The sequence below is a fragment of the Cygnus olor genome, chromosome 7 (genome assembly GCF_009769625.2).
Source record: "Cygnus olor isolate bCygOlo1 chromosome 7, bCygOlo1.pri.v2, whole genome shotgun sequence".
Taxonomy (NCBI): Eukaryota; Metazoa; Chordata; class Aves; order Anseriformes; family Anatidae; genus Cygnus; species Cygnus olor.
Genome location: NC_049175.1, coordinates 32,872,770 through 32,897,511, shown reverse-complemented (window position 1 = coordinate 32,897,511; position 24,742 = coordinate 32,872,770). Strand labels below are relative to the sequence as shown.

General features: G+C 38.9%; 2 long non-coding RNA genes across 2 annotated transcripts in view; one reads left to right on the top strand and one right to left on the bottom strand.

Moving 5' to 3' along the window:
• The window catches only part of LOC121073429, a 125,910-nt gene that overhangs the window by 43,169 nt on the left and 57,999 nt on the right, over positions 1-24,742 (top strand). The window lies entirely within an intron of this gene.
• Positions 1-24,742, bottom strand: part of LOC121073428 — a 125,386-nt gene that overhangs the window by 42,645 nt on the left and 57,999 nt on the right. The window lies entirely within an intron of this gene.

Here is a 24,742-nt window from a genome sequence, read left to right as displayed (position 1 = left end):
GGCTGGATAGTGGTGACACAGATGTTGACCAAGATATGACAGTACTGTACGGTGTGACCCCCTATGGACAGCAATGTGTCTCTACTATCAGAAGGGACAGCCTGGTCTGGATGACATTGTCCTCATTCATTTTGCTTTATTTCCTGCAATGGTTCCATGATACCAAGCCTCAATATTTTCCTAATTAATTCTTTTCCCTATTTTTTTTTTGTAATTCAGTCTTTACAGTCTATTCTTTTGATACTTCTTTAATTGTGAGCTAACAGTATATTAAAAAGTGTGTTAAAACATACCTACAACATCATTGTATTGCTAAATAAAAAAAAAAAAAAGGAAAAAAGGGGGATGGAGGGAATTCGAACTGGCTGTTTTAGTAACTTGTAGGGGCAAGATGATTTCTTCAGATAAACAGACTTTTTCTTAAGCATTTTGGAATTATTCTGCTATCAGAGTCAACTGTGTATTAACAGACCAGGAGAAATCAAACAAAAAAAGACCAGACTTCAACAGATGGCTTTCAGGTCCCACATGCACACCTCTGTCCAACAATCTGTTTACAGTTCAAGTTTATTTTTTGAATGATCGTTTATTTGGACAGAGATAACAGTGCTGTTTTCCCCAAAGAATGACTGATATGCTCTATGGTGTGAAGGAGAAGGATGAATTATCTTGGCCATGTAGTGCTAATTTTGATGTGCACAGAACTGTACATTCTCAGAATTGAGGGAAGCCTGAACAGACTTAATAGGAAATATAAAGGTAAAATTGATGTATGCAAGGCATTCTGTGAAGATTTGATTCAGGAAACCTATAAAAGGTCAAACAGAGTCAGACGAGAGGTCTGTCCATCATCTGGTTTCCTCTCACTGACAATGGCTCTTAGCAGATGCCTAGAGAAGAGTTTAGGACAACAAAAGATAGGGAAAAGGTTGCAAGCACTGAAATTTTGCTAGAATCAAGGAATGGAAAAGGAAAAGGAGCTCCCTGAATTATTGCTTTCAATGACAGATAGTTTAAAAAAATCACTTCAAAAAAAAACAAGAAAAAAGAACTCTCGCATTCAAATAGTGACAGTCTCAGCGATCCAGCCTGCCTTGCACACTATCAGGATTAGTGGGAAATGCCATGGCAATTTCTTTCTGGAAAATCCAGCCACTTTTAATTTCAAATGTCTTCCATCAGACCCCCACATTTTTGTATCTAAAGCAGTAAAGTCTGAAAATGGAAGTGAAACAGCATATGCTGTGAATGAATGAAGGAAAAGTAAAGACGAATATCCCATTTTAGCTTGAAAAAATAGGCTTATACCAGACCACATTTGTTTACCCTCGCTTTCTGTTTGAGAGCATCCTGCATGTCCAGAGAAGTGACATATGCAATAAAAATAACCTTGATACCTTGTGAGTGCTTGTGCTCATTCCACTTTCAAAGTTTGCAAGAAAAGGGAGAAAAAAAAAAAAAAAAAGACAGGCCTTCTTGTCCCAGTGTAGTGCACCGAAAGTTGAAGGAATGTTTGCTGCTGCTTTCTGTGTTCTGTGTGCGACAGATGTAGGACGACACCAGACCTTGAGAAAGCTCCAAGTCCTTTGCAATGCACAAAAAAAGGTGTGTAACACAATAAAAATGTTTTCTTGTTCTATGGAATGGCTCAGGGGTACAGATCTTACCAAGGGTGGAGTTACTAAAAAGCAAGACTGGAAAAGACTGGGCTGGCCGGTTACCTAAGGGGGCTCTGTCTGTCACAAATAAGTAGAAGAATGTAATCCAAAGGTTGAACACGGCTGGAAAAGATCCAACAATTTAAACTCATCAGTGTGGAAAATAATTACATACTGACAGTCCTCCACAGAGCAGGAAAAAAAAGAGGCAGGGGCTTATATTAACTTTTCATGTTTTCAACAATCAATCATTAATTAATTGAACTGTATTTGTAACTTCCATTTAACTATTTGCACTTTCATACTGTGCGCATGAAATGATGCCTATGTTTATTATTATGCAGGAGATAGAGCTGTGTAATGAATAAGAGTAGGAAATAAACCAAGATGTTCTTGGAAAATCTAGCTTCCCAATCTCACAAATTAAAAAAAAATAATAATAAAAAATTACCTTGATTTGGGTAGATCTTTCAGTTAGTTATCAAGGGTGGAGTAAAAAGTTTTAAGCAGAGGGAACAAGGGAAAGGGAAGCAACCATGGTGTAAGTCAGGTTATTCAGTAATTTATTCCAAATGAGAAAACTCAGCCATTCGTTTGGCTGGAAGGCCCAATAGGTAAGCTAGATTGTTGCACAATTTGGGGCTCCAGTGCAGGTTATGGAAGGTTTCTGTCTTGTTCCATTAAAAGCCAAAGTGAAGAAAACACACAGAGTGCTTGGTTAATGATGTTTAGGTATCAGCGAGGAAGATGTAGGCAAAAGGCATCTCAGTTCCTCACAATGACACGTCTCTGGATCCTTAATTATTATTATTATTATTTTTAATAATGGTGTTTGGAACAATACCTAATGAAATAAAGATGCAATGCAAACCTACTTCAAGGCAAAATGGAGCTCATTTCCATTAATCTTATTTCAGCTCTGGTGCCAAAAGCTTCAAGCTCCACGAGCACCTTTCAGAGGGTTATCTGATTGTCCTCCTCAGCACATGGCATGCTGCAACTTAGAGCAAATTAAATATAATCATATCAGTGCACTGAAATTACACTCCTTTTCCATATGGGGCCTGTGGGCAATAATCATGTTGTTATCCATTTATCTGTTTCCCTCTAGGAAGTTTTCAGACTAACTAGCCAGAACAAATTCGAAGGCTCTGTCATAATTTCAGGAATTGCAGCACCAGAGGGCTTCTGACACCTCTGGTATTTCCAGCTTCTCTGCCACTGAAGGAGGGGCTTTTGGGGTTAGTTGCCTTTTTTTTTTTTTTTTCCTATTTTTTTTATTTTTATTTTCTTTCCTTCTTTCTTTCTTTCTTTAAATATTTTCTTATATTTAGTTCTCAAGGTAGAGAAAAATAAGGCTGCAGTATTTATCATATGTCAATGGTGACACTAACAAATGTATTTCCTTTAAGTGCTGATATTATATAAGGCTGAATGACATCACACTGCTGCTTCCCGCTCATTCTTTCCTTACAAGGGCAATATTGTATGTTCAGTAATTTGTCAGAGATACTAAAAATGGCTTGGGAGCAACAATAATTGTGAATAGGGTGAGTGGGTTCGCTGTTATGACTTGTTTCAGGGGCTTAACTTTTGGAAAACAGCCTAAAAAATATCAACTTAAAGGAAAAAAAAATAGAATCTGGGGCATTTGCTCAGGCCAGACATTAGTTCCATTTAGACCTTAAACCATCCCACACTTAATTGTAGGTCTGCTGCATTAGCTTGTAGGAGCAGTAAAAGCATGTAATTCGATCTAATCAGATTGGCACAGGAACAGGGCACTTTGTGCCAGGAGAGCCCACGGAACAAAAGGACAAATGTGATTGCAGAAAAGTAGTTTCACAGCACCGTAGGATATTCCTGTGGGACTAGTTGATCTGTCCAGAAGGAAGTGTAAGAACCAAAATACATAAGGAAATGCTGGTGTTTAAGCTCTTTCTGTACTGTCGCAGCAAGGCACCACCTGCAGTCCGCACAGAGCTGCCACTCGGTGAACGAAGCACTGGTAGGATTTTCATCTCACCCAAGTTTCACTGCCCATAAGCTGGGTGCTGGTGTTGTGTTCACTGGAAATAAGTGTCTCCAGGAGGCAACTCACTCCCTGCTAAACTTGGTGTTCAAAAGAGTTACTGGGATTGTTCTCTGCAATTATCAGTCATTCTTGAGGACCTTGGTTGGTGAGCACAGGCTGGATGCCTCACGGGGGCTCTCACCCTGAGCTGTCCGTGTGGGATGCTGATACAAAATACTTGCTGTGCTGTAAAGTCCCACCTACTTTATTAGGAATTAAATTTCTCAGGCAAATGATTTGTTTGTGCCCATATTGTGACAGCAGAATTCTGTTCAGTGCATGTGAATCACAGAATCACAAAATTGTAGAGGTTGGAAGGGACCTCAAGAGATCATCGGGTCCAACCTCCCTGCCAAAGCAGGTTCCCCAGAGCAGATTGCCCAGTTAGGTGTCCAGATGGGCCTTGAATATCTCCAGAGAAGGAGACTCCACAACCTCCCTGGGCAGCCTGTTCCAGTGCTCTGAATCACTCGTTGAAAAAGTCATTGCTGGGAAATTACCTTGTACCGAAAAAAGGACACATGCCATGATCAAGTGGTTTTTCCCTCCAGTCACTTTAGTGTTGTCTCCATGATAACTTCTTGAAGTGATAAATACTTATCTGGAACTTTTCTTGAGGAAATTCTTGAAGCACGTAGAAATTTTAGCCTCTGTTGGTATTTCTGCTCTCTCTGCTTTCCATAATAATGTTCTATCCTTGCTGAAATGTGAAGTTTTATGTTGTCAGTGAAGATTAATGAGTGTGGCTTATCATGATTTTCAATCACAGTGTTGCTTTAGATGTTCTGTATCTACATTGGTTGAATATCCAATTTTTTTTTTCTTTTAACCCCGTCTAGTTTAAACACTTAATAGTTCAGAAATAACATGAACTGTTATTTCAGAAAATAACACCAACTGGATGTTGGGTGTAGGGCGGCTGTTCCCCATATTTTTTTAGCCACATCAGAATTGCTGTTGATACAGTTCTAGTGGTCATGATAGATTGCTCATATTTGTTCAGCCCAGTGTTTAAATCAAAGTTTCAAAGACAGAGTTGAGCAAAAATAATCCCGCTTGCCCACCCGCCAGTCAAAATAGGAAAAATAATTAGGCAAAACCTCAGTGAAACAATTCAATAAAAAGAAAAAGAAAAGGAATTTGTTTGGCTCTAACCAGAGATGGCAGCTAAAAAAGCAAACAAACAGAAAAAATACCTTGACCAAACTGTGCTAATTTCAAAATGGAATCTTCCAACTGGGACTCAGAAAATTTGAGAAAAGCAAGTGCAGTTCATTAAAATACCATATTTCTTTCAGGGCAAAAATAAATGAGCATTTTTCTGTCTGCTGCTATTCACTGATCAATTTATTTGGGATTCATAGGTCCCTTATTGAAACGGGAAATCAAATGAGAGTTCAGCGAGTTACTAGAACAGAAAATTACTTCAAATGGGAGCAAGTTCTTGCTTGGTGAAGACCATCTTGGCCACGGTCCCAGCCCTTTCACTGGTGGCCTCTCAGGAGGTCAGCCCTACTGGCCTCTGAGATTCCTCTCCCCAAGGCGCCGAGGCTTTGCAGGCAGTCGCATCCTGGCTGCTTCTCCCCTGGCATTAGAGAGGGATTTCCTGCACATCTCTGCTGCTTCTTTCCCTTTCAGCATGCCCTCTTTGGAACAATTATAACATGGCCTTTAAATTACGGCATCACAAAAGCTGACACTAGAATTATTTAAGAATAGAAAGTGTGAACAGATTAAGTGGAGCATTAAAAAAGAGAACAATCTGATCTGTCAAAGTACAATGACAAATCCTATGTTTAGGAACAATAAGCATATTATAGATGTGCTACACATTTGTTTGACTGTGCATGGCTTGTATAAACATTCTTAGCTCATTTAAATAGAAGTTCTAGCTTTGTCTGCATGACACTTGTTTCTGACAGCCTAAAAAGAGACCATTAAATAAACCAGAAATTAAAGGGGAAAACCATGACCTTGATTGTGATATAATTTGGTAGACAGTTAATTGGTAATTGAAGACTGGGTTTGCCTTAGTCAGAGTTTCTTATTTCTTAATATTTATCTGATATTAGGTATTTGACCAGCTGCTTAGAAAGTGGAAAGACTTTCAAAAGTACTGAGTGTTCTTGGAGGCAGAAGTGGGAGTAAAATAGAATTTTTGTATTTTGATATTATATCCCTTGTTTTAGTCTATTTTGAGATAAAATACCCTAAAATGCAAATGCTCTGTTATGGAAACAAATTGTTTAAATTATATATTAAGACATCATAGTTTTGAGATCAGAATAGCATCTCTGGACAGTGATATACTGTACATATCTCTACTGAGATATGTAATTGAGATCCTGAATTTCCCTGTAACTGTGCTATCCAGCTGTGCTATAGATCCTTCATAAACTATTTGGTCTTCACATATTGTTGAGACACTGCAGCACCTCATGAAAACTGATTTATTTGATTTTTTTTTAAACTTGGTCTTACAATGCTGTCAGTTAATTCAGAAATCTTGCAGATTCTCATAACAAAAATCAGTCTTTTGTCTTACTTGCCCATGTAGCCTATGTTGTGTTTGCCGCTTGAATTCATGACACGTTTTTGAACTGCAATAACTTTTTAAACCTACCTGTAGAGATGAAAAGTAGGAATAAAATGTTATTTTATGGAAATGAAAAGTTATATATTTATAAATATAAATGGGGACATACTTGGGGACATGTGACCAGTGTGCTTGGCTCTTCCAGCCTGGGAAGGGATGGAGGTTGTGTCCCACCCATGTCCAGCCAATTACTGCAGATAGGATGGTGGGACCTGCACATCCTTCCCTCCCACTGCAGAGTCCGATCCTGCACTAACTCAGCAGCAAGGCTTCCACACACTGCAGGGAGTGCAGAGACAAGTGGTGTCTGTGCCATTAAACCATGCCGTGATTTGCCCCTCAACACCCAAGTTTGTTTAATTTCTAGCTTTTCTGCGTTCTCTGAGTCCTACTTTTGTCCAGCTTCTGTGTTGTTCTGGCAGGAAGAGCTTTGCTCTGTGAGGGTCCTACCCACTGGCTGGGGAGCTCCTATGGGTCATTTTACACATTAACTTTGAGTTTGGCTGTGGAAAGTTAGACAGCTTTTGTATTTAAAGAAGTGAAAGTCCTGATGTCTGACTGCTCACTGGGATGGAAAACCTGGTGCTGCAGAAATGTCATCCCGCTTTTTATTGATTTATTTATTTATTTTGTCACTCTTTGCAGAGAGAACTTTTCTCTCTCCCAAAATGAGGAGTAGGAAACATTTACTTATTTGCCATCTGTTCTGGCTGAGGGATAGAGAGTGACCTGTTCAGCCAAGTTTAAACAGGATAGGTAACAGCAATATCTACAGGTTATAGAGAAAGTCGCCAAAATGGAGCTAGAGAAAACACAAATGTAGGCTATACCAGTGCTGAGAGACATTAATGTTGTAGCTGACTTGATCTGACATGTTTGCAGTGCCATTTTTAATTTGAATTGTTGCTTTTCTTCCTGAGCGTATTTTCTTTTCTTTTGTAACATGTTCACAACAGCACAAGTTAAAAAATACACAAAGGAACAACTGTAGAAATTGTTGCTGGGCTGCGAACCTGTGGCTCTTTGAAATACTGAGGCACTAACATATTTCTGAACCTACACATTCGATCTTAGATCTGCAATTCATTTTTGGCATACCATGCGATAAAGCAAACTTGATCTGATTAGAGGAAGATTGGTCACTGTGCTGGGGCTGAGCCCTTCCATGTTCTTGTGGGCTGAGGTTCACGTTTGGAGCAGGTCCAAGCCGTCTTCATGCTTCAGTGAATCTGTAGATCTCACCAGACTGCCTATCTGTCAGGAACTTGTGCTTTGAAAAATATTGGGCATGGTGGACAATGTTTTGATGTGTAGTTAACTTTTCATTGTAGAGTCACTCAAAAATACACTACTTCTTGTGAATAAAGAAGAAGAAGATTAGACCTGTGGTCATGGCCTGTACAGCACTAATGTTAGTGCAAGAGTAGATGGGATAGCACAGAATACAAGTTAGATTTGAGAAATTTGATAACATTGAAAAACAGGCTCCTGCTGTGTTTTTACCTTTTAATTTCAGTAGTACAGCCATGCCAGGTAGTTAAGAACAGAAACGTTGTGTAGAAGCAAAAATTTATATACACCTGGAGTGTGGGGTTATGGAAAAAATGGCTTGTGTTTCAAAATTGAATTCAGTTTGGTATACATGATATACATATGGTATCTGTTCATTTGAGAGCACCAAGTTCCCTGTCATTTGGTCTTTGGCTGCTCTTTTTATTGTTTCTTGTAATGATAAGGAAATGGATCGTCTCAGAATAAATGAATGCCATATGTACTGAATGTACATGAAAATGTCAGCTTTTGTGTTGCATATTGTTAAAACCCCAATATGAATCCATGTTAGAGAAGTTCAGAGATTTTCTTCGTATTAGCCAGCAGCTACTCTCCAGCCTCTGTACCAACAGTAGTCAAACCTCCTTTGCTGAAGCAAAAGTTTCTGTGACTCAGTGACAGAGCCTGCACTGAATGCGCACCACTGTTTTATTGGTTACAGAAAAATAAGTGAATGGATCATTAAGTTTCCAGGGTATGCTATTTCTGTTTGGACTGAAACAGCTTGGATGTGCTTTAAAGCAAGTAATGGAGTATTAATCTTTCTATTTCCCGTATATTTTTTCAGTGAATTTTGTTGCTAAGTAACATTAGATTTTTTTTTTCCCTTCATGCTTCCATGTTGATATGCCATGTATTTTTTTTTTGGAATATATGTTAGAGTGTAAGGTATAGTTCTATTCTTTTTTCAAATGCTGTCAGCACAGGAATTGGCTGTAATTAAAAACAGTTAATAATTCAAACTAAAAATTACTGAAAAATTTAAAATTTGATGAATATATAATTTAACGTATGTATTGTTGTCACTTTACAGTTTGTGCTGTTAGTGACCCCCCAAAATGAATTTAATTATGAATTTAATTAACAGTGCAATGTGGATACAGTTTTCTTCAGATAATGACAAAGAAGAGATTTCAGATGGTCTATGGATGTGGGAAATGTTGTAATTTTGAATAATGATTAAATATAAGAACTTTTGAAACCAACTGCAAAGATGGAGTAGGTGGATTATTATCTAACCTTATGTGAAAATCACTTTCTCAGCTTTCTCACGTGTAAAATAAGGTAATGATTAAAGATGTCAAAGGGATTTTTAAGGACTTTTAGATGCTTAACTCCAAATGAGTTGAGGCATTTCTTCAGGCTTCAAAAAACCCTGGACTCTGAATGCACCTTTAACTCCAGTCCTAAGTAAACTTTTTGCTATTTCAGTACCCCTTGCTGATATCTGTTTCCTGTCTTGTATCATGAATCACATCTTATACCTCAGTTGAATATAAAAGATGCTACACTGCAGTAATGATTAGAAATTGTTGAAAAATTGCAGCTGAAAAAAAAAGGGGGGGGGGGAAATTTAAACTCCTTTAGCAATGCTGGTCGCTACTTTAAAGCTCTCATTGACTTTGTACTCATGGGTTTTACGTTAGCATCCCAACTTCATTGTGCCAGAAGCTGAATAAACATAACCAAAAGATGGCTGTGCCCCAAAGAGATTATCTTCTACTCAGCAAGGTGATTATGTCTTTCATACTTCTCACCTGTGCCAAAAGACAGCTATCTTTAACCTCAGCTCTGCCAGAGCTGTGCAAAGCAGTTGTGCCTGCACCACCATGTTCCTTCCCCTTTACAGCTGAATGCCTTCTGCTCTGTTCCATCCTTACTTGGGGTCACTGTGTTACAAGGTGAGTCTGTGATTTTAGAAATGAGACAAACATTTCCGGAGAGGCCAGGCTGAGATGTTGAAATATCCATATTAACCCAAATGGCACGCTCTAGATTTACATGCAGTTGAAGCTCAAATGGAAAATTCCTAATAAATATAGCATACATTAAATCAACAAGGCTGTACAGATATTTAATAGGGTTATGTCTACATTGCTCTGTAAGCCTCCAGGATTTAGCAGAGAGGGGTCATCTTTTCAGAAGAATTTTAGAACCATGCACTAGGATAACAAATCCTTTTGTAGGGCCATGCAAAATTATTAAAATTTTGCTTTTTGTTGTTAAATACCTTAGGATTTTTCTCTACAGGAAGAACAATTGAATAACCTGCCTCTCTGTACATCTTGCTGATATCTGTAGCAACCAAGGTTCCCTAGAATTTGTATCTGTTCTTTGAGAAACTGTGCCACCACTTTTGAGAGAGAGCACCAGGGCTTTGTGCGTTTCATTGCACGAGTGCTTTGCTAGCTTGTTTACCAGAGAGGTTACAGCAGCAGATGCTGTAAACAGCCATACATTTTCCAGAACAGGAAGAAGAAACCCAGAAGGAAATCAAGATTACACTAGAATACTGTAAGTAATTTCAGAAAGCTGAGAATGTCCAAAGCCTGACAAGCATTAGACCTTTATTTTCACAAAGCTTTTAAGCACAGGCCTAATTATAAACACATGCTTATATATGTTGCTAACCAACAAAGTACTTGCACGAAAAAGTAACTTAACAATAATATAATAGCTTCACAATAATAGTATCTTGTGCTTTTCCACTTATAAATCTGTAGGTAATGTAAAAGTAAATAGCACAAAGGAAAAGTATATGGCTTTGCCTTTCCATGGCAAAAAGAGCCATAAAATAGCAGAGGTCATGTGCTAAGTGTGATTTACCTGAACTTTAAGTACTTTGAAAATGAAACACCAGGAACAGCATAATCAGTCAGAAGAGCAATTAGGGACTCCATTACCACTCAAGAGAAGCAGCAGAGACCATAATCACTTGCCCGAGGAAACAGTTTTCACATACACACTGAATTTAGCGTGTTTTCTCTGTGTATCAGCAGTGCGTAAGTAAGGGAGTGTCTTAAGCTCTTGACAAGAGTAAGAATAATACATAGGGAATGGGGCTGTTATTTGGGGAATCTGTCTAGTTGTAATTTATTCGTTCTGCTTCGTATCTGGAAGTAGTTGCTAAATACATCCAAAGTCTGGACTTGCTCAAGGTATGTGGAATGCTACTTTTGCTGACAAGGTTTGCTATGTGTCCAGCAGACAGGGGACATTGAGGAACCTTTTACTCCACTGCGCTCTAAACAACAGGAATTGCTACAGTGGTTTCCTTAAAGGACTACTTTTCTCCCAAACTCTCTCTTTAAGGGTCAGCAGAAAGACCAACATGGACCAGGGATTTTAAAAGCATTTATGTGATGGAAATTTGGTGTGGGAAAAGGAAGGTGACTCTCATGTGCCTTACATGAACCCCAGCGTGTACATGGGAGACGGTGACTTAACACCAGGCAAAACATATTGCTCAATGGCAGAACAATACAATGAAATGGCTTGAGTTGGAAGAGGATTAAGACTACCCCAAATGTCATGTATAAAAGTATAAAACACTTAGGAACTGTATTCAAGGCCCATTTTCTTTGTTTACTGTGTATCTCTTGACATATAAAGTTCCATAGTATTTTAGGCTCCTCTACAAAATCTATTCAGTTCAAATGAAGCATTTTAATAGCTAGAATTTGGGGAACGGATTAACAGATTTGACAGGAACTAACCAGTTAGGCTGGTGGGTTCCTCCAGAAGAAGGTCAAGATAGCTCTCCTTTTGGGGTACGTTCTGAAGGGTTCAGCCAGGGCACTTACATAGTCTCTGAGAAGAGCCCGACTGTTTTAGGATCATAAAACCAACAGTTAATGGGAATTGTGAAGCTAGATGCATTTTAGGATGGGTTGCATGTGACTGAAGGTAATGTCTGCTTGCAACTGGTGTGTTAGTTTTGTATTTTTATTAACAAAAAAGAATGTTAGGGAAAAATTCAAACCCAAAATAATGATAGTGTTTCTGTAACAGCAAAACATTTGAAAAAGGGTCTGTATCTTATGAAGAAGTTAGTATGAGTAACAGTAAAACAAAGCCAAATGTGTACACAGGCAATGACTTTGGTATCTCAAGTTAGGAGGCTTGAACACTTTCTCTTTTCCACCCTTTTTTCATTTTTGATAAGTCAAAGTGCCTTTTTAATGCCCATGAAGAAACAAAAAATGACTCGATGTTTGTGCTCTGGTGTGCTGGAAGATGCTACTCAATATTTAGAGAGGATTTGTGTGGTAGATAGACAGAGCACCTACAGTTCCGTGATTCTTTTAGCGTGCCCTGCTTTTTGGCTTATAATTTTTTTTCCCCCCCCTAGTATGGATTTTGTGCATTCATCCAAGATGTTCAGCCATCTAGTAGTCATACTGCTTCATCAGGGTTTCTGGACATCTGGAAATGTGGACTTGCCAAGTGCATTATCATACAAGAGCTCTACAGATCATGCACAGTAAATCTGGACCATGCAGGAAGTCTTTTCTCAGGTCCCATACAGTGATCTGTACACGTGCACAACAGCTGTTTGTGCATCCCTGGCTTCCTGGTAGTTTCCTGGAAATCACTTGGAGAAATATGAGAAAACTGCATACACTTCACTACAACTGTGGCATAAGAAACTCGTTTTGCTGTAGCATATGTGCGTAAGAGTAGTATATGGCAATTTTCAGGACTGAGCTTATAGTAAAGGAGAGTTAGTTATGCATTTTCTATTTCTGGGCAGCAACGGTTAAAGGAGATTTGAAAGCCAAATTATAACTAGAGCTGACTGCCTGTGTATAAATTTTGAGTCTGAGTTTTAATCTAATGGTATTCCTCAGCACAGGCTCAACTGCAAGCTCATAAGTGGTTTCCTTGACAGAGGTAAGCACACATCAAGGCATTCAGCAGCAGGCAAGATTAAGTTAATAAGACTAATTACAGACACCCACACTCTTAAAATCAATCAATCAATATATATAAATAAATACAAATGTATATATATATTTGAATGGGTGATGTAGTGACTATGTTATTCATTGCTTCTGAAAAATATAATCCAGATTGTTTGTGCTGGTGATGACTGATGAATATTAGCTCCATTGCTTGTTTTATTCATAATGCTTTCAAACTGCATTCATGTTCTTCCAAAACAGCTTTACATTATGATGGAAGACATATTCCTTTATCTCCATACTTTCCGTGCAGTTTTTGTTTAGTGATCTTCACAGAATCTTCACAGAAACAATTTTTGTTTAGTGATCTTCACAGAATCACAGAATGGTTGAGGTTGAGGTTGAGGTTGGAAAGGACCTCTGGAGGTCATCTGGTCCAACTCACCTGCCCAAGCAGGGCCACCCAGAGCAGCTTGCCCAGGAAAAACTGGGAGAAAGAGAAGTATGTGCTAAATATTAATCTGTACCTTGGGAGAATTACATTTTTGTCATAATTGCAAGACAGGAGAATGTTTCAGGATGACCACATTTAGCACTTTGGTTAATAATTAGAGCAGTGGGAATGGTGGGGTGTTTGCTTTGTCTCCAGCCTTGACCTATTATAAAACAAGGTTCTTTATGGTGCTCATCCTGATTGTACCAGAGTATATCCCTGAAGTGATAGGGGCCTTTATTTGTCCTTCTAGCATGAATGAGTTTGCTCAAAAGGTCCTATTCTAATGTGCACATATTATTGTCTGATATACGATATTTTTAATGCACTTCTTGAGTCACCTTTTTTTTTTTTGTATTTAGCATGATCTTATTGAATCAAGTTTTGTAACTGGCTCTCAGCAGATTCAATGTGCTGCAGCTTGAAGTGTCAGATTGTGGGTGGTCTGTTTCATTTGAGGCATTTTGAGCCAAATGTGAATAGAAAACAGCTTTTGTTCTGCAATTTTGGACTTTACCCTTAAATACCTACCAGACTGTAATCATCCACACATCACCCACTGCCAATAAATAACCTATTTTATTATCCAAGTCTCTAGATGGAGAGGAACATTTTTCCTGAAATCAGCTAGAGGCAAGCAATATAGAGGGCCATCTTTCCTTTTTTTTTTTTTTCCATATGAAAATGAGTTAGATATTTTATTAGAGTGTCAGTGATGTGATTATTTCTTCTGTTAAATAAGAACACCGATACTGAAGTTAAGAACAAAAAGGGCAGTTTATTTCTTTTCTGTGCTGCATACTGATATAAGAGAGCAGAATCTGGCCAACAGAGCTTTTATATGTATGGGGCCAGAATATATGTGCAGCACAGAGTTTGATAACCATGATGATATAATTTTAAAAGAGCCCTGAGGAATCTTAGTCAAATCCTAGGCTGCATGGGCAAGGCATAGTAAAGGTGCTAAAAATAGAAAAGCTCCCTAGCTCTCCAAAAGCTCATAATCTAGGTGTCAGGTAAAGTCAAACAGGTGGATAAAAGAGGTAAGCAATGCAGACAAAGCTGGCAGATGAATTAATGCTGCAACATGTGCAATTTAACAGAAGAGCAGATGCTTTAGACAGACTTTCGCCTAATCAAAGTTCAGCAGGACTAATATATAGGCCATCGTAGCAGAGCTAAGTTTAAAGAAAGAATTCAAAAAAAGAGTATAAATGTGAATTTAACCATCAAGTTTTCCTCTCACCTTGTTCAAATATTTGGAAAGTGCTTGTCTTCCCATCTTCTTGAATTCCCAAAAGGATGCTGACAGGGTAGTGTGCAGTAGCTTGTCCACACTGCTACAACAACAACTGATTTGAAAGGGTTCGACTGGATCCAGTCAAAAGTTTTCACTCCCAAGGGGCTTTTCTATTATTTTTATGATACATCAGAGTTATACTTGTGATGCTGTTCCCTTTCACATAATCTCACAGCTCTGATTTGTGGCTCCCAAGAGAGTACTTAAAGCACAGATGAAGGGCACTGGGTTAAATCTTGTTTTACTAGGCAACCTGCTTTGTATCATTTTCTTTTTTTTTTTTCATAGACCAAGAACAATTTTTTTGGTGTATTGTATGCAAACAAATGCTGCTCTGGGTTGAAGCCTATCAAATAGTTAAAGGAAGGGACTGTGATTCAGTGAGTGATTGTCAGCCTCTGGATTCCTTGTCGAGATTTTCTATTGATTTATTGTGTGGCCTCAGACAACTAGCTAATATCTTTGTCTCAGTCTATTCTCCCTCTTACTTGAAAGCCTATCCCAAGAGAACTGCTCTTCCTAAAGGAAAATCCCAGGAAACACAGTTTAAAGCAAATTTCCTGGTTGTGTTAAAGGAGTTTGAAGTCAGGGGTCACTGGACCTGCTGCGTGCCTGGCACAAGGCTGACCTGTGCATCTGCAGAGGTTACTATGTCATGTGTTCAGGGTGACCTGGTGGCAGGTACATGCAGTGCTCAGATCCTCATCCACTTAAGACAGCCCTAAAGTGAGGTATCTCTGGGTCTGCCCTCTGGGTCACACCTGGTGGCTACCTCTCACAAAAGTGCAGAAATATGCCAGGTCATTCTTCATGCAGATGAGGGGTGATAGATCAACTTGTAGCTCGGGGACAGCTATTAGAAAGCCAGGTTTTCCACTTGCTACAAATCTTTCTGTAGACTCTTTAATTGCAAGACAAAATCATTGGTTTTTGATAGCTACTCTGAACTGATGTGCTGTTAAAATGAAACAAGCCTTTTCAGGCCAACTGCAGGTGTGATTGCTTACCTCAGACTTGTGTGTGTAATAGTAATTTTCATGACCCTTAGAACTTAGTTCAACTGGACTTTGAACTAATCTTTCCCCTCTTAAGACACGGATGGCACTGAGCTGTAGGAAACTGAAGGTGTCTTAGAAGTGTTGGCAAGTCTTAGATATGCTGAAGTTGCTGCCTGCTGTGAACTGCTTTCCTTTTCATCAAATCCTGGTGCTTGTTCCTGAGACGTGACACACTGAGCCGTGTCACACAATTTTGGCCAAATGCTAGAAAGTACATTGAGTTAAAAGCAGTTTTGGCCTAACGGATTTGGGTGAGGGAGGTGCTTCATCGTTAGAGGAGCCAGATCATGAGGCAATGAGGCAAATCCCCAGTGCCGTGCTGCCCTCACAAAGCTGCTCAGAGCTGTACAAGCCCCTTGAAGTCAACAGCAGCATGCTCAGTGGCTTCAGCAGGCGTTGTGCAAAGTCTGTGAGTCACTGTAAAACTAGTGGAAACATTCTGTCACGGCAGCGTTTGCCATTAAAAATACATGACTTTTTTTTTTTTTTTTCTCCCTAGTTTAATTAAAGTGGTTGTGTGGTAGTAGACACTGAGAAAGTCCAAATGTTTGGGAACTAATATCAGATAATGCTTTAATGATCAGGTTAAATGTGCATGTTTTGAGGCTCTGCATCTTTCAAAACTGTGTTTCCCATTCATCCCTTGAGTCTGAATTAAAATGCAAAATCAGGCAGTGACTAGTGGTTCCTGTCTCAGAAACCACTACTCTTGCAATTTGAAGGTAATTTCTAAAGCAAAGAACCTAAAATGGTAAATCACATTTTTAACTTTTATCCTATCCCAAGCATAGCATTTCTAGATAGTTTCTTCTGTAGCTATAAGAATAGTAGTGCAATAACTGATCTCCCACTTCACTTCAGAAAACTACTTATTGTTTTCCAGAAAACACTGTAGATATATGGTAAATAAATCAAGAGAAATTCATTTCAGTGTTATCTTTTAAAAAAGTAATCTGGAAAGTTTAAGAGCTATGAATCACTGACTGTGTCAAGAGGTTGATGTTCACAAGTAGTGCCTTAGTTATGGTACTTGGAGAAAATAACTTCGAGATAAGACTGCATTATACCATGCACCAAAGCCAGCTTTCTTTGAGAGCTATGTACCTAACTCTGATTTGAGAATTTTCTGTCTTTGCTAAGCCCTAGTGGTTGATACCTCAAAAATATCAATTAAGAGATAATAGTTTTAAAGAATATGTTAGTTAATAGAAAATTGTTCACATTAAAATGTTGCCTTTTGGGGCATTTTAAAAATGGAAACCTGTTAGATTTACGCAGCTTCAAACTATTTACTATGACACTGGTCTGCTAACTAAAAATTCACGTTTTTTCCTGTGCAATAAAGATACTGCCCATTGTAAATCATAAAAGCATTTGCCTCTTCAATTTAAAGCCACACCTCTGTCTCACTAAAATCAATATAATTTAAACAAGTACTTAAGCTTTTGATCAATAGTGTTTAAAGACTGAAGGAAGTATTAGTATGCATAGTGTGACCTTATGTACACTACAGATTTGTAAGATTTCTCCATAAGGCAGTAAATTCCTCTTTAGCTAAACGTCTCCAGGAAGGGTATTTCTTCTTGATTTGAAGATTTGAAGGCTAGCACTCCCTTCAAAAACATGCTCCAACTGTTATTTATCTGAAGAGTTTGAAATTCGTTACTCTCTCATTTTGCATCTGGCTTCACCTCCCTGTTTTCACTTTTCTTTATTTTTCTCTCTCATTAAACTAGGAAAATAATATTTGCTCTTTCTTACATAAATGCACATTGTAATCAAATTAATCTTGACTTTACTTTTGGTAAGGTAAGCCTGAGTCTCATTTTAAGTACCTGAGCCTGCTGTACAGCTTTATTTCTCTTCCTGTTCCCAAGTAAGAATACTCATTCTTACCAGAGGCCCTGTCCTGGGCATGTCGTGATAAGGGCTTGGAGCATTGCTTTGAACATCTAGTTTTGCTAAACGGAGGTGAATCCCACCTTGTATCAGTGGAAATTGTTGTGGGTGATGAAAGGATTGCACCGCTGAACCTAGTTAAAGACAAGGAATTGTAAATATTTTGGGCAATAATGCAGCCTTTTGACGTTGTTTAAAAGCTTTTTGATAACTAATAAGCTCTGACTGAAGACCCTCACAGTTTGGTTCTTCTATGACTGTGTGTACTTTTTCCCTGCAAACCTATTTGAGTCCCACGAACCCTCCAATAATTGTCAAATAGAGCATTTCCAGGTGGCTCGTTGGTCCTGGCCAGCCTTCTTCTGTAACCTCACGCTTGACTGCAGGCACACAGCATGTCATGGTGCTGTCCTTCGGTGCTGAGCTTCCCCTCCATCTCCTTGCTTTGCAGCACTGCTGGCTTGCTTATGTTCTGAAGATGAATTTTAGGACTATGAAGAAAATATGCTTACATGTAATGGAGTCCAGTTTTAATATTAATATATATATTTTTTGAAGCAGCAGATTGTATGCAGAGGAGCAGACAGACTTTGCAGTTTGTCTGACAGCACGTCACAGCAGGATGGATTGGGTGGACCCTTGGGTGTTTTGCTGGCACTCAAACTAGTCCTGTCTGCAGCATGTATCTTTTGTCATCTGTCATGTGTCGGTCTGAAAGGGCTCCAGGAGGACGGTCAGTGAGATATAAGAGTATTTTGAGGGTACCATTATGTGCACTCCCAAATGTTGGAGCATTACGTGGTGGCTGATGACTTGATTAGCGCTGTAGGAAAGCTCTGCCCTTTCTTCCCCCAAGTGGTTCTCCCTCAGAGAGACTCCTTGGGAGCAGAAGGAAGAAAATTAAATATAACCTCTTAAACAGGGAAGTAAACTCAGCTCCATGTCAGGTAATTGGTTTTAATTATGAAAACTGTAAATCAGTGATACACTGAAGGATATATAAAGCATTTTTAATGGTGATGTGTGTGTTCCCCCTGTCCGCCCAGAAAAGGTTGTGTAGCAAGCACAGCCACTGTACATCTAATCAAAGGAAAGCTGTCTTTGGCTATCAGAAAAGCAAATATTTTTACAGTGGTCCTTCAGCCCATTCTTCAAAACAAGCATGGAACAACGTGACGGTTCCTGCCTTAATCAGCTTGCAGTGAGTGAGATGTTACTCCACAAATCATTTAGCAGAGCTGTACATGAATAAATCAAGGATCAGCGTGGAGGAGTCATGAGGTGAAAATGAATCCAGAAGCAGTTATTGAGCATTCTAATGCACAAATATTTATTAGGTGTATCAGGCTGGAAAAAAAAACATGGAAATGCCTAAATTGTGGCTCTGGAAGTTGTCCAGTGTGACCTGACTCCATTGGAAAGCTGGTGTGCTTGAGTGTGCTTTCAGGTTTCTGTATCTAGTCAGGGCTGAGGTTTGCATCTAGTTGATGACATCTCTGCCAGTGATCCAAACACCGTTTAGCAGACAGGCATGGGAATGTCCCATGGGGTCTTATTATGAATATTAATGTCATTACAAATGCAGTGGAAAGTTTGCTGAAGTTCACTGACATTTTAAGTGAAGCTGTGCCCAGTTGTGAGCTTGGATAGGTCAAGAAATGTTTCTGTTTTCTGTTTGGTGGCCATTTAATGCAACATGCAGTAATAGTCCTGGGAGCATGGATGAGAACCTGTTATTGCCTCTTAGGACTGGCCTTACAGATACAGTTCACTGCCTTTTGTAATAAGTGTTATTTATTTTATTTATTTTATTTTATTTATTTTATTTTATTTGTGCAGTCTTATTTTTACTTATTTTTTAATAGGATGGCAGAAAAATAGCTGCTAGCCAAAATTTTTCCTATTCCATCTCCCACTTATTGACAAGTTGTTATATTATACAAAACCACCACTTTAACGTGACAACTCTGGATACTAGGCAGTGGGGAGCCAGGTCTGGCTTCCATGTGCAAGGTGTGTCCGAGGGTGAGTTTTCTGGACTGACCCTTCTATGTCTAAGTAAAGATGGTCAATCCATAGATTTTAGTAACTTTCTGGAAGTTTCAAACTGCATAATTAGCTTTGCTAGAAATTCAGCTTCTCTCTTCTCAAAGTTACTCATTTTACCTCACACTTAACTAAAATCTTTTAAAATTCGTTAATCTCATCCGTACGCTCAACGTCACAAAGCTTTCTCTGTCACAGAGATACTGTATCCATTTTTCTGCTGTCTTTCTCTTCCAAGCCATTAAACACTGTTGATGTAAGTGATAAATGTGAAGCAAATTCTATGGAAAGGGCATCGAACACAATTGTAGTACACTATGCATGAAGTGACAATTTCAGTAGTGTCACAAAATCCCAATTGTATTGATCTTGTCACCCTCAAGCATTCAAAAATCCTAAGGCCAGAAAAAATCTTGAGTGATTTAAAACCTTTAAGATTTGTTTTCTTTTTCTTTCTTTATTCTTTAAGTTGTTGTTGTAAATTGTGTATTTGGGCTATTTTCTTTTTCCCCAGTTTCTGAACTCGTAGCATAAACTTCACATTGCTGAGTTACCTGAGTGAATACTGTGAAAGCTTACTTTTATAATGGAAGTTATAAATGGAAATTGCCTGAGTTATTATTCAGGCAATCGCACGATCGCAGAAACCTGCGAGTATCACAGGGGCTGTGATGGGCAGTGGTTGACAATGGACATTATCTGCTGAAAGGTGCTTTGATTGGCAGAGCTTCTTTCTCTGGCATCAGCATTTCTGTGTCTTCATTTAGAAGGAACCAAATTTAGAAGGAACCAAGAGTGTCCAAAAGAGGAGTGAAGCTGAGGCCTCCTTTTCAGATATGCAAGAAAAAAAAGGAGGAGAGGGTGCAGGAATCCATAACCTCTGTTTTGTTTCCTTTGCTTTCTCATCACAGCTAGCTCCCTTTCAGCTAGCTGGGGAAAAGCCGGCAGGCAGTAGAGATGTGTCTGGTCCCTACCAAGAAGCCAACCCAGTAACTGAGTGTCTGTAAAGGGAAGCCCTCCTCCAGACCTGAGGCTAGAAAAGTGATTTCCACCTAAGGGGTTGAAACAAAGCCCTGATGATCTTTCTCTAAAACCAGACAAAGATACTTTCCATTACAGCTCACAAACAAAACCATCTCCAAAAGTTTGGCATCTGGCTTAGAAATGTCCATAGGGCAACACTAACATGAAGAGAGCTGAATATCCATGTACACATTCTCTGTGTCACCCACCTGCTCACTTCACTAGCCCAATAAGTCTTCACCAACAACAAACAAAAAGAAAATTGATATACAAAAAGCACTGTGAGAGATGTCCAAGAGTGATAGGAGGGACAAAAGGAAAATGCCCATTAGAATGACTTGTGTGGACTGTATGTACTCAAAAGGTTAAAACATAATCCCTAAAAAAAATGGTCACTTCCAGCAGTTAATGACCTGCTAGTCTGCTAACCATCAGGAGAGGAAGCCAGGAGCAGTTAACGCTTTCAGAAACACAGTTGTTGCTAACAATAGTAATGAACCATATCTTGGACTTGTTATGGTACACGATGTAGGATTAACATAATAAGTGCTTCAGAATGACAGTGAATAATTGAAATATTAAGGCATAGAGGTGAGGAGAGCTACAGATGCGGCCCAGGAATGGAAGTGTAGTGCTTACAAGATACACTGGGCAAGCAGAATACTGTCAGTGTAACCCAGGGTTAATTTTAAAGCTGGGGACTGAACGTTTCCTTCCTGCAGTAAACACATGGGAGGGGAAGGAAGACGGTAGAGGGAATGAAAATGAGTGCTGGCAGTCTCTTTATGGAGTTGCTATTTGCTTGTCCATCTGGCTGTCACAGCAAAAGCTATGGTGCCCCAGGAAGGCAGGTCACGACAATTTATTCCTCATGAAATTCTCCATCCAGCAGCTCCCCTTTCTCTGCTTCCCAGCTAATACGAACAGTGACAGAATGCAGGCACTGGGGGTTACTTCCCCAAAAGAGAGAGAGAGAACATCACCACTATAAAATCCCTCACAGATTTCAATGGGGAATCTCCTGGGCATTGAGAAAGTTTTTTTTTGGTGGGAGAAGAACAGCCTGAGACCCACAAGGCTTCTTGTGCTCGCATGCTGAGCAGGTCTGGCTGATGTTTTTGTGGGAGGTTTATCTCCTTGGGGGTCACCAAGAGAGCTACCCGTCATCACAGCTTGGTGGAAAACCGATGGTCCTTTGGGAAATCTTGTAGCACGTCTGTCCCCATGGGAACAAGGTGTCTTTGGTGTGTGTCTGCTGTATGTGGTTGTCAAGGCCAACTTATTCTAGTGAGGTAAAGGTTTGATAAGAGGATTGGGAAACATCATAGAGGATTAAAACAATCAAACTTCATAGTCTCCACGTGAAAACTGAATTCTGCTTGGAGCAGGCTGTTCAGGATTTTCTGTAGCCTGTTGCTAAAGCAGAAGACATACTGGAGACACCACTCACCTTGACATAGCGAAGCTTCAGAGCTATTCATGCTCTGTTTTCCTTGGTTATTTATTTTCTTATTTTGTGAAAACAGACATAGGATTCAAAGGGAGTATCAAAGGATGTCTTTGGGGTTTTTGTGGCTGCTTGTGAAGTTTCAAGGACAGACTCTTCCTTCTTGTTGACAATTTTTGGTCACCTATATGCAGTGACCTGACCTCTCACTGCTCAGTATTTGTGACTGCAAGCTGAATGTTTTCATACTTTTCAAAAATAGGTCTCTTTGATGACTAAGCTAGGACCTTGAATGCCCCTGTTTCCATTTACCTCTCCTTTCACAAAGTCAATTCAATTTTATTTAAAAACTTAAAATGCAATGTTTTTGAAATCTTGGCATGGAAATTTCTCTGTTTTGCCCTTCCCACACAGCATGATGGCCAACATGAACCTTATTGCTTTGCTATAACTTCTCTTCCTTTCCATCTGTCATGTGCCAAAAAACAAAACAACAACAACAAAGCAAAAACAAAGCCAAACAAAAATAAACAGACAAAAAGACTTCTTACTGTTGCACGTTAGATCCATTGTTACCAGCTGCTGTTGGGATGGGGACAGCAGGAGCAAGGGGAATCCTCTCTGGAATTGTTGTGGAGTCCAGCCTGGCTGCATGCAAGTTTTTCTATACCGAAGCTTCAGAAATTAGAAGTGGTGATTTATAAGCTTTTGACAAATTTCCATCTGCTTTCATTCACTGTAGTTTTTTTTCCCCTCAGAGTTCAAAGGCTGTCTGCTGCAGAGCTATGCTGCCTTTGTGATATATAACTGTCTCTGAGGCTGTCATACATTCTAATTTTAACACTGATAGAGCTCTATGCCTTAATTCGAGACCCACCCTGAATAGCTCCCACAAGCAGGAAATCTATTCTGCTAAAACCCAGCCAGCTGATCAGTTTATGAACTACGATGCCAGACAGCATTTGTGAAAATAAACCTAACAGCATTCAGAAAACGTTCAGAGATTGTTGTTGGAGTTTGGAGAGAAATTAATGCTGATGTCATGTTGTATATTTATTTTTCTCTGACTACCTTCTGCTGCAAAAGGGTTTCATTTTTTTGACTGTAACAAACAGCATTTAGCAAAGAAAAAAGCATGTTTTTTTCTGACTCTGCATTTTTGAGGTTTGTATAAATACATATTCCTCAATTTTTCACTCTTTTATTGTGGAAAGTTACAAATGCAGACATGGAAAAATAACAGAAGTTAGTAACTTGTTCCACCTTTACTGGCTGAACATTCATTATAGTAGAGATTATATAACACATTAAAAAAAAAAAGAAACAGCAGATTCTAAAAATCTAATAAAAAGACATTATTTACCTAACATTGCTAATGCTGAACCCAGTTTCTCCCTCAATTACAAGTATGAAATTCCCAGTGGTACTATAAGGGGAAAATATAGGGAAAAAAATCATTGTATTCGGCCATTAAGCTCAGTTTTCACACCTCCCTAACATTTTAGAAAAATAGCCTGTATTCTGATATTTTTGGGAAGAAATGTGCATCATTCTGTTAATCCTGCGAACGCATTAAAATACATTTTTGGATTTTCTCAATATTTCTCAAATAAAACCTTCTTTCATAGTAAATGACTTTTTTTTTTTTTTTTTTAAACAAAGATGCACAAAAGATAGTAGTTATTTTGAAAATGAAATTTTTATTCTTTATAACTGGAGAGGAAAAGGGGGCATACAGAAGAAAACCATAAAACCATATAATGTTATTTCCCTCTTCCCTTCCTCCTTTTCTGCACTCCAACCCCACAATGAATTTTTCTGCTTATGTTTTTCTATGTTTCTGCACAGGGAAAACAACTTCCAAATTGTTGAACAAAAAGCCTTTTCCAAGTTTTGACCAGACTTCACTGGTCTTCAGTCCCACAGGACTGCCAGCTATAATTTCCTTCCCCCCTCTGTTTCTGATGCCTGCTGAGAAAGTCGTTAGCAGCGTGTTTTCTTTTAGGTGCAAAATGCAGAAAAGATCTCAAACACACTGACATGTTGTGCAGCCCTGTTTTCCAAGAGGATTGCTCCTACCTTCCTTCTCTTGCCAAGGGATGAATGAGGCCAGGAGAGCAATGTTTAGAAACTGGAAAAAGAGCCAGTCACAAGGTGCAAGAAGTGAGAATTTGCAGTTAAACTGAATTGCTCAGAGGGCAGTGATGAGGAAGCAGACCTTTCTGTGAGATAAGTCATGTCAGATATGGAAATACTTTGAACTTTCTGAAGAGAGCATGGGCTGGATGTAAAACGGATGAGGGCTACCAAAGCTGACCTTTTTTGAATTATGATGATCCTAACAGAGAGTGTTAAGTGAAAACTGATGGAGGGAAAGCAGGACTGCAGTTAACTCAAAAAGAATGCATTTGGTTGTTTGAAGGTCCATATGTAAATGCAGAAAATTTCAGTGGAGATCCACAAATAATGCGTGGCATAACTTATTTGAGAAACCATCCTTTTAGTTGACAGACACAAGTGTAGTACTGTGGTCTTTCTTTCCCTAAGATAGTCTCTGCTCCTAATTTTTTTTATTTTCTTTTCTTATTTCTTACTATAACACAGTCTTTTCAATCACAGCTTCCTTGTAATGTCAGGGATTCAAAAAGCTATTAGAAAAAGTCAGAAGCAAAAAATGAACCCTCCTTTATCCTGTATTTTCATGGCTTTGCATTTCATTTCCAGAAAGTGTTATAGAATTTATCACTGCACTCCCAAGTGCTACTGGGGAGGTTATTACTACAGTTATTCTGACAGCATTGCTTCATAATTATGGTATCAAAAAGATTCAGTTATAATCCTTTTATTATAAATATCTTATGAACAAAAAGAGTTTTTATTATCTATGAATGATACTATAACCAGCAGCTACT